Source organism: Urocitellus parryii, unplaced genomic scaffold, assembly GCF_045843805.1.
Source record: "Urocitellus parryii isolate mUroPar1 unplaced genomic scaffold, mUroPar1.hap1 Scaffold_233, whole genome shotgun sequence".
Taxonomy (NCBI): Eukaryota; Metazoa; Chordata; class Mammalia; order Rodentia; family Sciuridae; genus Urocitellus; species Urocitellus parryii.
In genome coordinates, this window is record NW_027552390.1 from 16,752 (window position 1) to 29,697 (window position 12,946).

At 47.0% G+C, this 12,946-nt stretch overlaps 1 pseudogene; it reads left to right on the forward strand.

The window, feature by feature from the left end:
* The first annotated feature begins 578 nt into the window (after positions 1-578).
* LOC144251823 (ankyrin repeat domain-containing protein 33B-like) lies at positions 579-8,605 on the forward strand (annotated as a pseudogene).
* The last annotated feature ends 4,341 nt before the right edge of the window (positions 8,606-12,946 follow it).

Here is a 12,946-nt window from a genome sequence, read left to right on the forward strand (position 1 = left end):
AGGAGGAAGGAAGGGAGGGACAGACACTCTCTTCTGAGTGGTAGCAGAGGTGTGAGTGTGAGCTGGTGTTATCTCTTTGCTATGATGATGAGCTTTTCCTCCTGAAGCACCGGAACACTTGGAAATGCTTCGGAGGCTCATTCCTGGCTTAGCTTCTATTGCCCCGGCAGCTCCAGCTGGTAGCTGCCAGCGCCTGCCTGTGATGACACTACTGACTCTGCCCAGCCTCCTCTGCAGTATAGTGGGACCATGCACCACTCAGGTGGGTGGCTGAAGGGCCCTGAGTGAACCTGAGACATCCATGTGGCCCGGACAGTGGCCTCTACCTCCTCCTGCTTCCTCCGGAAGGATTGTCTGGGGGTCAGAGAGGAAAACCTGCAGAGCAGGAAGCTGCCAGGGGCCTTGCTTCCTCTTGTGCCACCTCCCGACACACTCCGGTCCCTCTGGAGGCCTTGTGTGAGTGAGACCCACACGTGTAGCGTTCTCTTTCAGGGCACTCCACCATCACCAACTACCTGTTGAACTATTTCCCTGGTCTTGACCTTGAAAGGAGGAATGTGTTTGGCTTCACTACCCTGATGAAAGCAGCTATGCAGGGCTGGATGGAGTGCGTCAGAGCCCTGATGCTCGCAGGCACGTGCCTCTTGTCCCTCGCACCTGTGGGCCCTGGAAATAACTGACTCCTTTAAAGAACATTCCTCAAAGAGACGAATCATCCACATGGAAACAGCCTGGCAGATGCCTCAAAGAATGGGGTCTTTGTTGAGGTGATGACAGTCTTCAGGTTGGTGGAGGGGGTCACAGCCAGCTGCTGGCAGGTGAGTGCTGAGCTCTGGGAGGAGTGACACCTTCCCTTGCCCTTGGCTTCCTCCACCTCATACATCAGCTCCCAACCCTGTACACATCTGCTCTTCAGAATGTGCATTCTGGTCTTGGCCCTGGATGGGCCGATAGCTGTTGGAGTGGGCACAGGAGAGGGTGGTCCAATGCGCTGCTGAAGTGGGCACAGGAAGGGGTGGTCCGACGTGCTGTTGGAGTGAGCACAGGAGGGGGTGGTAGGGGCCAGGCTGCCTCCTGCTTGCTGGCAGTTGGAGCTTCAGGATGATGTGTTGTGCGGCAGTTTCCAGAGTCAGTGGAAGTTACAGGCTTCTGCTTGGGATCAACAGGGCAGCCCCCTTTGTCCCTTAGGTCCTTATCAGCCTGGAGAAGACACTCACCAGTCCCCATCTGCAAAATGGGGGTAATGACCTCTTTCTGTCCCTCTTGCCTGAGGATAAAATAGTTTACCTTATAAACTCTCAAGGGCTATGCAGTTTTAATGAGCTACTAAACCAACTTCTTTCTGATGAACCGCTAATTCTTTTCCTGACTTAAAACTGGGGTCAGGGATAGTCTTTAGTGCCACCTCACCTGGTTATTTTGAGAATTAAGCGAGAAGATGTGTCTAAGTACATGTAATGCACTCAATATCAAATAGCTGTTGTTCATATTCATTTGCTGCCTTAATTTATCTTTATTTTTGGCCGTGCACTGGGGTCAGCCAATTCCGCTTAGTGGTACAAGTTCCTGAAGAGCTGACATTTTCCCTCTCTTAGTCCATTCTTACTGCTATAGCAAAATACCAGACAGGATGATTTATAAACAATATGTTTATTGCTCACAGTTCAGAGTCAGGGAAGCCAAGATCAAAGTACCAGCAGATTGATGTCCAGTGGGGGTCTGTTCCCTCTTGTCATGTCCTCCCTGTTGGAAGGGCTGCGGGCACCCTCTGGCCTCTTGCATGAGGGCACCAATCCCATTCCCGAGGCCCATCCTGTGACCAAGCACCTCCTAAAGCCCCCACCTCTTTATACCATCCCCTTGGGTATGGAGTGCCACACATATGAAGTCTGGGAGGGGCAACATTCAGATGGTGGTTCTCCTGGGAATGCCATCAGGGCTCTTCCAGATCCTGTCTCCTCCTTTAAAGCTCCTTCTCTGTCCCAGGACCCCAGCTGGCTCCCCGTTTAGTTGTCATGTATTCCCAGTTGCCTCTGGCCTGTGACAGTTTGTCTTCACATATTGTTTATGACTCGGCATTGTGTAAGCCTGTTTTTCTCTGATCCATCTGGGATTTGGGGATTTACAACTTTTAATTTTTTTCTTCCTGCTTTAAACTCTGTGTCTTACAGGATGCTATAGGACAAATGAACTCAAAGAACAAGGATGGAGGTTTTGAAGGCAGTCTCTTGCCTTTCTGGACCGTGGTTTCCTCTTCTCTGGGATGGAAGCCATGATGGCACTGAGGGAGGGAGCTCTTTCCTGCCAGGGCCACCTTAGATGGCTGCCATCAGGGCATGTCGCTTAGGATTTTATTGTTACCATTATTAGAGAGTTTATGTATTCTGTAGTTATTCATTAAGTGAATAAAAGAACAAGGCATATTTTTCTCTTTGAAAAATATTGTGTGATGAGATCTTTAATTTACTAGGGTAGTAAGCAAGCATGTAACTCAGGGGTTTCTTAACCTTGGCTTGATTTTGAGATTTGGGGCCAGATAAGTTCATGTTGTGGAGGTGGGGGGAGGTTCTGACAACTGTAGGTTGTTCAGTGATGTCCCTAGCCTCTACCCTCTAGATGGCTGAAGGATCCCCAGTCATGACAGCCAGAAATGTCCCAGGCACTGCCAAACATCCTCTGTGGGGTGTGGGTTTGTGGGGACAGGGACTACTGATATAGCTAATAAGTGAGAAAGGATGAAAAAAGAGAAGATCTTTTTGTTCTTAGATATGTTTCTTCCTCCCAGCTAGTTCTATGCTGTCTAAAATAAAGATGAGACCTTTTCCAGGGAGCATTCAAGCTGCCCCCTTAGGCTTTAGTTGGGAGTGGTCATTTGCTATTATCACTACTAAGTTAGATTACAATTGTCAACTATTTTTATGTCTCTTATTTCCATTTAAACATATCCATATCAGGAGAACCTAAAGCATTGAAAGTTCCCAACAGCCTGAGAATTTCTTTTAGATTGACAGACCCTTCAACATGGAGTGAGTCTATGTATAGCTTAGGAAGGTTACCCAGGAATTAACTGCAAAACGGTCATCCTGTGATAATTTGAAAAGTAAAGTGTGCAACCCTTACTACATATAAAAACATGCATTTCTAAGTTCTTCAGATAAGGTGATCTTTGTTTCCTGAATGTTTTTCTGCACCTTAGTTTCTGAGTTGCAGTTTATTTTCAATAGCAAACATTTCAGCTTATAAATGATGAATGATCAAATTGGATGAAACCCTCAACTTTTTAGATTTTCTCACCATCTATAATGTACAGGTACAGATCAGGTTGGGTCTGCATTGTTCAGTAGAACAAAAGAATGTTAGAAGTATCAGAAATTTTAATTTAAATAAAAAACATAACCAGATTCTGGAAACCTGATTCAATGGGTCTTTGGGTTTGGCTTCCTAATACTGTCATCTGTGCTGATGACAATCCCAAGGGAGGCAGCAGGACCATGTTGATTCAGTGGAATATTAACGTCCCAGAGTGACAAGTCTATTTAAATCGGTTGGATCTGAGAAGCTGCATGGAGGACAGGATTTTTTTATGGAGATTGCTAGGTTCCAGGTTGCTTTTGAGAGCCCCTGTTTATACTGAAGTGCGGTGTAAAATAAGGCTGATGCCTTGGGAGGAGAAACAAACAAAGGCCTGCATCTTGCATGATTCCAGAGAGCACATAGATTAAAAGGAAGATGAAGAGCCAGAAAAGACACCGTGTTCTTGCTCCACGGTCCTGCCCATCTCCGGCAAGCCCTGACTAGACTTCTGGTAAACCAGGGACTTATATTGCTTTCTGTTTATGAGGAAAACGGGGATTTTTTTGTGAACTGAGAATTTGCCACACTGGAGTTGTTTCACGTTATTAGAGAAAAATTAACTCAGGAAATTCATACCACACCCCTTCATCCCCCAAACAAACCCTGAGACAAGGACTTGAGGACAAATAGATTTTTTTCAAAGGTTGCTTTTGGGAAGCAGCCTGGCAGGATGTGGGTGTGGGGAGGGATTTGGGAAGAGACAATGCTAATCCAATGACCTCGGGCTCCTGAGCAGTTGCTGGTGGGTGACTGAGACTCAGCCCTGCTGGGACCTCTGAGAGATGAGCAGAATCCATCTGGGAGATACCCCAAGGGACAAGGACACTGGGGGATTTATCTTCCAATTCTGGCCCCTCATGGGGGCAGGGTACACTTTTCCCACTTGCTGTGCCATGGAGGTAGCTCCTTAGTCCCACTGGGCTGTACAGCAGGCTCTCCCCCGTGACCCTGCAATCCTGACTTGCTGCACTGATTACACACCCAGTGCCCCAGACACAGGCTAGAGGTGGCCCAGCAGGAAGCTGGCAGGGGCTGGCCCACCCTTGTGGTGTATCACCTCCTGTAACAGGAGGGTGGTCTGGACTGGGCTGCCTAGGAAGGATGCCATCAGGGTGGGGGCTGGTGGAGAAGAAAAAAGAAAGTGACTTCTGCGCCCACCTCCTACTGTCCTCGGGAGCCTGGCCTGACTCCCAGGGAAAAGTGAACTGAGAGGGTGGGAACATTATTTTTTCCCCTTTGTCACTAGTTTCGGATGTTTTGCACTGCAGTAGCAGAAGTCCTGACTTTGAGAGTGGATTAGACAGGTGTCTTTTCTTCATATCTCACTAGGAGTCTTAAGGTTGGTGGTCACTGTCCAAAGCTGACCTTGGATCAGAGAAGACAACATGGACCTGATTTTCTCCTCCTGTTCATCAATTCCCTTAGCTTCTTGCTTTTTCACCTCTTGATTCCAAGAGAGTCACCAGATCTCTGGTAGGAGACAGTGGCAACAGCAGCAAGTACACTTGTCCCTGTTCTCAGGAGGTGAATAACCCATAGGGATCTGGCCAGCACAAGGTTGCTTGGATACAGGCAGCCGGACAAATGGGAAACAGACTTCAGTCATTAGGTTAGACCAACGGTTCAGAGTCAGGGACGATATTGCCTGCCCCCCCCCAAGGTGACATTTGGCAACAGCATTAGCATTTGAAAAATGTCTCTTTCACACAGTGTTTATGAAGATTTTAATTTTGCAGTTTTATTTTCTTTTTTAAGTGACATGCAATTAATTAAGGTTTAATGTGTCATCTATTTTCTGCATTGACATTTTTTACTGCCCCCTTTTCATTTTAGTCAGTTTATAAATTGTATTCTAACTAATGAGTTCTCCTGATTTCTGGTTCCAAATAATTACCACTCTTGTAAGATGGCTATTCTTTAATGTGTCACAGAATTAAGACTATTAGCAGGTGAGCTCATGTGAGCCAGGTCTGCCTGGCTATGAGGCCACTGGGGCTTGCAGAGCAGGAAGTGGCAGCGCCCCCCCCCCCCCCGCCGCCTCTCAGCTCAGCACATATTGATCAGCCACCGCATGTCAACACCTGGGTCTGTGTGGGATATAAATGAAGCTGCCTCTGCCAGGCCTGTCTCCAGGGAGCTCACAGACTAGATAATTGCCCTAGTTTTTCACATTGCTTTGCCAGTAGAGATATGACTAATGGGACTTGAAATCCTGAATGATTTCTAACTGTATGTGGGGCTGAGTTTGGGCCAAGATTAACAGCAATGTTGTAATAATTTCTACATTGCCAAGTTGAAATTTATGCATATTTCACCAGGATGTTTGGAGTTTAATGTTGGAATGTTTGTATGTGGGGGGGGGTAGTGGGTATAATGGAGAGACATTCAGGTAGACGTTGGGGATACATCATTAAAGATTTTCTAGACAATAAGAACTGATAGTTTGCATAAATTAAGAGATTTATTTTAAGGAATTGGCTCATGCCGTTGTGGGGGTTGGTAAGTCTAAAATTTGTAGGCTAGGCCCACAGGTAGGAGTTAATACTGAAATCTAGAGGCAGAACTTTTCCTTTTATTCCATGTTTTTTTGTTGGTGCATTATATTTTGATGTTTTATTTATTCTACTTAGTTATACATGACAGCAGAAATATATTTCAATTCATTGTACACAATGGAGCATAACTTTTCAATTCTTTGGTTGTACATGATGCAGAGTTGTACCATTCATGCCATTATACATGTATCTAAGGTAATGATGTCTCTCTCATTCCACCATCTTTCCTGCCCCATGCCCCCTACCCTCCCCCACCCTCCTCTTTGCCTAATCCAAAGTTTCTCCATTCTTCCCTTGCCCTCCCACCCCCACCATTATGAATCAGCACCCACTAATCTGAGAAAGTTCTGCCTTTAGTTTTATGGGAATGACTTACTTTACATAGCATGATATTCTCCAGCTCTATCCATTTACGTGCAAATGCCATAATTTTATTCTTTTTAATGCTGAGAAATAGTTCATTGTGTATGCATACCAGTCTCTTTATTCACCCATCTACTGATGTGCATCTAGGTGGGTTCCACAGATAAGCTATTGTGAATTGAGCTGCTATAAACATTGATGTGGCTGCATCACTGTAGTATGGTGTATTATAATTATATATAATGATAGGATTTGCTGTTGCATATTCATATATGAATGCAACAAGAACTTTTTCTTCTCTAGGAAATTTGAGTCTTTGTTCTTAAGGCAGGCCATGATTGGATGAGGCCTAGACATTTCTTTGGGGTTGATCTCCTTGACTTAAAGTTAACTGATTAGAAGGTGTTAGCCAAAGCTACAAGATCCCTTCAGGCCACACCTAGATTAGTGTGTGATTAAAGCACTGGGTGTTCTAGTGTAGCCAAGCTGACCCAGAATACTGACCATCACAACTGCCCTGCTGGGTGGTTGTTAGCACACAGAGCTGAGTGCAGGGGACCCAAGGCGCTCCCTGGAGCTCTCTACTTCCTAGAACTTGCCAGCTTTGCAGCCCAGGCAGGCCCCCAGCCACTGTGACCATCATTCATTCTGTAATGATCCTTTGTTATAGGCATGCCTCCCACCTGCCAGGATTAGATGTGTTGCAGAAGAAAAAATGCATAAAATATGGCCTCTGTTTTGGAATAGCCCACTGTCTGGTCTATAGGAATATGGGCTGCAGTACCCCAGCCAGTTAACTACCCAGTGGGAGAGGTGAAGGACCACCATTTCCCACAAAAGAGGACCCACAGCAGCCCTCCAAGTGATAGGACAGAAGAGATGGTACTGAGTGCCTTGCAAGTGATTGTTACCATTAGCATTTTGAGCACTCCAGCTGCATCATCAACTGATCTCAAGACATTTTTGTTGTCTAGACATGTATCCATTGGCAGAGAGCTATGGAATCTTCTTTCTTTCTTTTGGGTACCAGGGATTGAACTCAGAGGCACTCAACCACTGAGCCACATTCCCAGCCTTATTTTGTATTTTATTTAGAGACAGGGGCTCACTGACTTGCTTGGTGCCTTGCTATTACTGAGGCTGGCTTTGAACTTGCAATCAATCCTCCTGCCTCAACCTCCCAAGTTGCTGAGATTACAGGAGTGAGCCACTGCACCCAGCTGGAATTTTATTTCTTAAAAAGAAAAAAAATCATGATATAGATTCAGACAAATTTTTATTTAGAAAAGACAAAAACATCAAATGATGCATGAGAAACCTTTTCTTGTTGCAGAGGTAAATGCAGTAGATGACTGTCACATGCAGGTGGCAGTGGCTCCAGGATAGAGTTTGTTATTCGGTTTTGGAAATTTAACCTTTGTTCCATTCTTTGAATTGCTGCTGCAGCCACCATTTGTGCTTCTTGTTTTTCAGGGGCAGATGTACACGCCCTGGGCAGCCACCCACGGGATGTCACCCCAGGAGTGACATGCAGAGGCTGCTGGAACGACCCTGCCCTGAACAGTTTGGGGAGAAGTACAGGCTAGAGGTGCCGCTGTCCCCGTAGGCGGTTCTGAAGCCTGCAGCCTCCAAAAACTGCTTGCAGCGGCTCACTGAATTCTTAGCTTGCAGCCTCCAAAAACTGCTTGCAGAGGCTCGCTGAATTCGTGAGGTCCACGCTGACCTCGCACTCAGGCCGGGGCCTGGAGGATGGGGCCGTCCTTGACCATATGGTCAGGATGACCACAACCTTTATAGTCCTGCTGTGGCCATCGTCTGCCAAACTGTGTGTCCGGAGGACGCTCCCTGTGTTGGAAAATGGCGACTGTCAGTGCAGGAAATCCTGGCAGCTAAGGGGGACCAGGACACCCTTGCCCAAGAGAGGGACGAGGCAGAAGGTGCTGAACAGCAATTTCGGATTTCTGAGGTGGTGGGGGCTCCGGAGAGGAGGCTCCGAGACTCAGTCCCCCATCTCCCTACCTTCCAGCGGCCCAGGGGTCAGCCTCTGCGTGGTGGAAGGCCAGCCTCCTTCCCCTGCAGCTCCTGCACCAGAGCAGTGTGCGGCCAGGTGTGGTGGTCCCCAGGGTCCGCATCAGCAAGGCGCCTGCACCCACTTCCAGCCAGAGCGCATAGGCCGCAAGGGCAGCGCCAAGGACAGCACCCACCTGCAGATCCCCAAGTGGCGATACAAGGAGGCCAAGGAAGAAAAGAAGAAGGCAGAAGAGGCAGAGAGGAAGCGCCAGGAGGAAGCTCAGAAGGGAAAGCGGGCACCGCGCTGGAGGAAAAGGACGTGAAGGGGTGGATGGGCAGAGGGCCTGAGTTGGGCTAGTGCTGGGGGGGGGCATTGACATTTTACAGCAAAATTATCAAATGAAACAGTTCAGATTTCAGTGTCTTATTTTAAATCTCTCTTGTTCATACAGTAATAATAACGAAAATCATTGTCAAATTATTAGAAAACAATGCATTAACTGCATTTCTTGCTAGACTCATTTTAAACAGGGGGCTTTGTAAAAACTGCATAGGAAATCTTTTATTGGATATAAGAGAAAAATTGTCTTTTAATAAGTGGGGTGAGCTCAACAAATGATTACTGGAAATACAAAATTAAGTCTTACGTGCTCTTAGATAAGTCAAATCTGTATATCCTTAAAATGTAAAAATTCATGAAAGATAGGATCCCAGAGGGATGGAACTGCTGAAGGGGGCAGGAGGGTGATTTTTAGGAACAGGAGGCTAGAACTGAGTTTTAACAAGCTTGTTTTGGGCAAATTTCTAGGAGTATTTGGCATTTTCAGGGCAGCCCTCTCATCCAGGCTCCAGTGGAGTTTACTTTTATTTCTCCTTTGATGATTGTCCCTGAACTTTAGTTCCTCCTCATACCAACTGTATAAGATATCCAGGATGTGGGGATTTTGGCAGGATGCAGATGTGATTTGCCTGGGCCCTGAGCTCTTAGGGAGTTTTCTGTTCATGCTTTTATCTTCAAAGACTGAGAAATTCTTACTGGATCTTAGAGTATCTGTTACACATGCACTTTATTTAAATATTTAATTGAAATACTGGGAACCATGGATTCAAAAACTATCATAGACTATGGAAGCTCTTTACTATAACCCTGGATACGTGCTGACACGCACTTATCTGTCTCATGATGCAGGCAGTGGGTGGCTCTGGGTTCTCCTTGCAGCTTCCCATCAGCACCTTCAGGGTGTTGAGCAATGGAGGATCTCACACCAGCCCTTCCCCACTTATCAGATCATAAGGATGTGCCCAGGCTGTTGAAGAGACTGGTGAGATAAAAATAATGTGTTTCAGAATCAGATTTTAGCATGTTTCTCCTTAATTCCAGAAAGACATCAAGATGAATGCCATAGAATCCTGGACCCACCTTTAGAACTATGCATATTACTTGGTTGTGGATCACCCCTGTGGCTTGGAAGTTGGATTTGACCACATCTTCTTGACCTCAGTTATCTTTGGAGGTTGTCTTTTCTGGGTCCCTGGCATTGTGACATCTCCGTGCCATGTCTATGGAATCCACAGCTTCACCTATATTGCCACAAGCTCCTCCCTCATCAGCTGAGTGCCCAGCCAGGCAGTGCCAAATGGCCTCTAATACGTGGCTTTCAATACTGTGTGCCCTGAGGACCATCAGGCAGTTTGTCAACATTTCCTGCCTTTACCCCTACTGCAGAGGCTGGCACTGTGTTGTTCTGGGGGAGAAGAACCCCAGTGTTTGAGTTCCCAGGAGAGTACACTGCAGCTTGTGTTGAGAACTGCAGCTTCTCCTCTTTTGGGGGTTGCTCTTCCTGGACACCCATCCTGAGCTCCCACAAAAGGCTCCAACTTTGTAAAAATGTCAAATTGTCATTGGAACAGCCAGTGTTAGGCAGTGTCTGTTCTGGCTGATTCGGCATCTGCCTGCCACTGCATTGCCAAGTAATCCTGCTTGCTAACCACCATGGGACCTATGCACTGGGAATGGTATGGAGCCCTGAACCCTGACAAGCCGTGTCTCTGCTGCTACCTGATCAGAAATGCACATTCCTGGTCCCACCCGGCCCCCTACCACACGACCCATTGTCAATGTCCAGTGATGGGTGGACTGTCAACAGTGTGATAGGTGATTTCTTCAGTTTCTGTTCTAGGGCCTCCTCTCCTGTTTGTTCCAGCCTTGACCAGCTGCACAGGACGCACCTGACCATCAATACTGCTGGTGTCCAGCAATACTGCTGGTGTCCACAAGACAGCTCTAGAGATACTTGTGTTTAGAAAGTCTCTTAGGCCAGCAAACTGGGGCCAGCCCAGCAGTTTCTTTGGCAGACTTGAAGGTGAACCCGCCACATTCCCTGTTCCATGGGAGTGGCCATGACCTGGTGGGCTTCATGAAGTAAGAATGACAGATGCGTGGGAGAGCTGACTGGCAGGAGGGGAGCTGAGGTGTACCACCAGAAAGAAGAACTTATCTGTGAATCCCAAAGGACTCAAGTGCAGGAAGTGTCCATTCAGAGCCTGGTGCAAACTCTCACCAGTCCCTCTCTCCAGAATCAAATCACTGTGGGCTGCTTGGGGAGGCCCTTCTCTGGGATGTCCTCAGGTGGGGTCCAGGTGGCTTCTGGACCAGGGGCCGAGCACTTGTCACTGTGGCTGTGTGGAAGCACATTTGCCAGCAGTGTTTTCCTTCAAGGACAATGTCTCTCCCCTCTTTCCTCTCTCTAAGAAGGAGGCTTTTGCTCATTTTCTCGGCCTCTTTGGAGTGGGCTACAGGACAGCCAGTGGACACTGTGCCAAGTCTTGGGCAGGCAGTGCAGGAGGTCAGGAAGAGAAGTCTGGATGCTTCTCAGCAGGTGGCCTTTGGAGTCTCTCAATTTGGGGATCTGTGGGAGTACAAGGACAGATATCCTCAAGTGGGACCCTCCTACCCAGGCTTCAAGAAGGGTGGGGGAGGCAGGTGGGGGCAGCAGCTGGGCTTGTGATTAGCTCCAATGAGAGAGTAAGCTGGGTCACCTTGAGGAGGCTTGTGGGGCTCAGTGAGCCAGTCCCTTCTTAGGCAACATTGTTAGGGTGACCTTTTCTGGGCATGGGATTCACAGAGAAGATATGATCATCTGGTCCCTGAGGCAGAGAGAAACCACCCCTTGTCTCCCTGACAGTCCAGCTGGTTTCATTTGTGTGTGTTTTTACTGCTTTGAACAGCGGCACCTCGTCACTGAGGCTCCACCCTCCATTTATCATCAGGTGCTGATGGGCGAGGACCCACCACAGTGTACCCTCCAGCTTCCACATTTCTTCCCTGAAATCCTCTTTACCTTCTCTTTAGTTCCCCCTTCCTTTTCCTTCTTGGCTTGTTTTCTTCTCCAAGTTTGGTTAAACTCCTTTCTCATCTTTGGCACCAGCTGTCCTGAGGTAAAAAAAAATCAGAACAGAGGTTCCTGAGAAGCATTATGGTGGCCCTGCTGCATTGTCAGGTCAGGACCTCTGAGTCCCCAAGGATGAGTGAGCAGCAGTCCCTGCCGCTCCTGTGCTGGGGTCCCGCCTCAGCACCCAACTCCTCCCACTTTTAGGAAGGGTGGCCTGGTCTGCTCTCCTGACATGGGACAGCACAGAGGGTGCAGGCTTGGGGCCTCTGCTTGCACCCCGGGTGTTTATTAACTGTAAATAGTGAATTTCAAGTTGACAGGGATCTACTCAGGGATTTATATATAAATATATTTAGGAGAACATTGAAGTATATTTTAATATGTTTTAGAGCTTGAGTAAATTATGATTAAACTGGACAGAAAAAAATATTTAGAAAACTTTGTTAATGCTGCTGATTTTAAGTGAGGTTTCTGGAACTTACCCTTCATCAGAGATTTCCTTGGTTACTGGAGATTGGGGGACCCTGGCAGAGGAATTGGCTGTGGGGTGGCTGTGAAGTCGCTTCTGTGTGAGAAGAGGTGGCTACTTGACAATGAAGATGGGCTTTTCATGGCTTCTACCTCTAGAGCTGGCTACGCCAGGTCTGACGCTGCAGGTACAGAGTGATGCTGATGCTGTTTTTCCCATTTGCTGTGTGCCCTAAGCATCCCGCAGGCAGCCCGGCACCAGCCTACCAAGAAGGAGCAGGGAGCGTCAGAGCTGCTCCTCTCTGCTTGCTGTAGAGAAGTGCCCACGTCACATCATGGACATCCTGGGAATCACGGACATCATGGTGCAGCCTCTCGGGCTTCCCTAGCAGATTCCCAGCAGCTAGATACCACAGAATTGCTTGTTTCTATCTTCTAGTTTTTTTTTCCTAAGGTTTGTACATTCACCCTTAGTTGCTTTATGTCCTCCTAGTTTTCTTTTGTTTCCTATTTTGTGGGTTTAAAATTCTTGTCTTCCTACATCTTCTCTATCTTCCTACATCTTTTCTATCTTTTTTCACCGTCCTTTACTCCTGTCTTCAAAGGTTTTCACTTCAAATTTGCAATATTCTTTCTCCAAATTGCTTTTATCCTATTATCTTCCCATTTTCATGTTTTTTTTAAGTAATGCTTTTAAGATTAACTAGACTTTGAATGACACAATCTTTCCTCCATCATTAAGGCATCTTAACCACCTTCAATTTAACCTTTTAAAGCCCTTTGCAACTTACTTAGACATTTTAC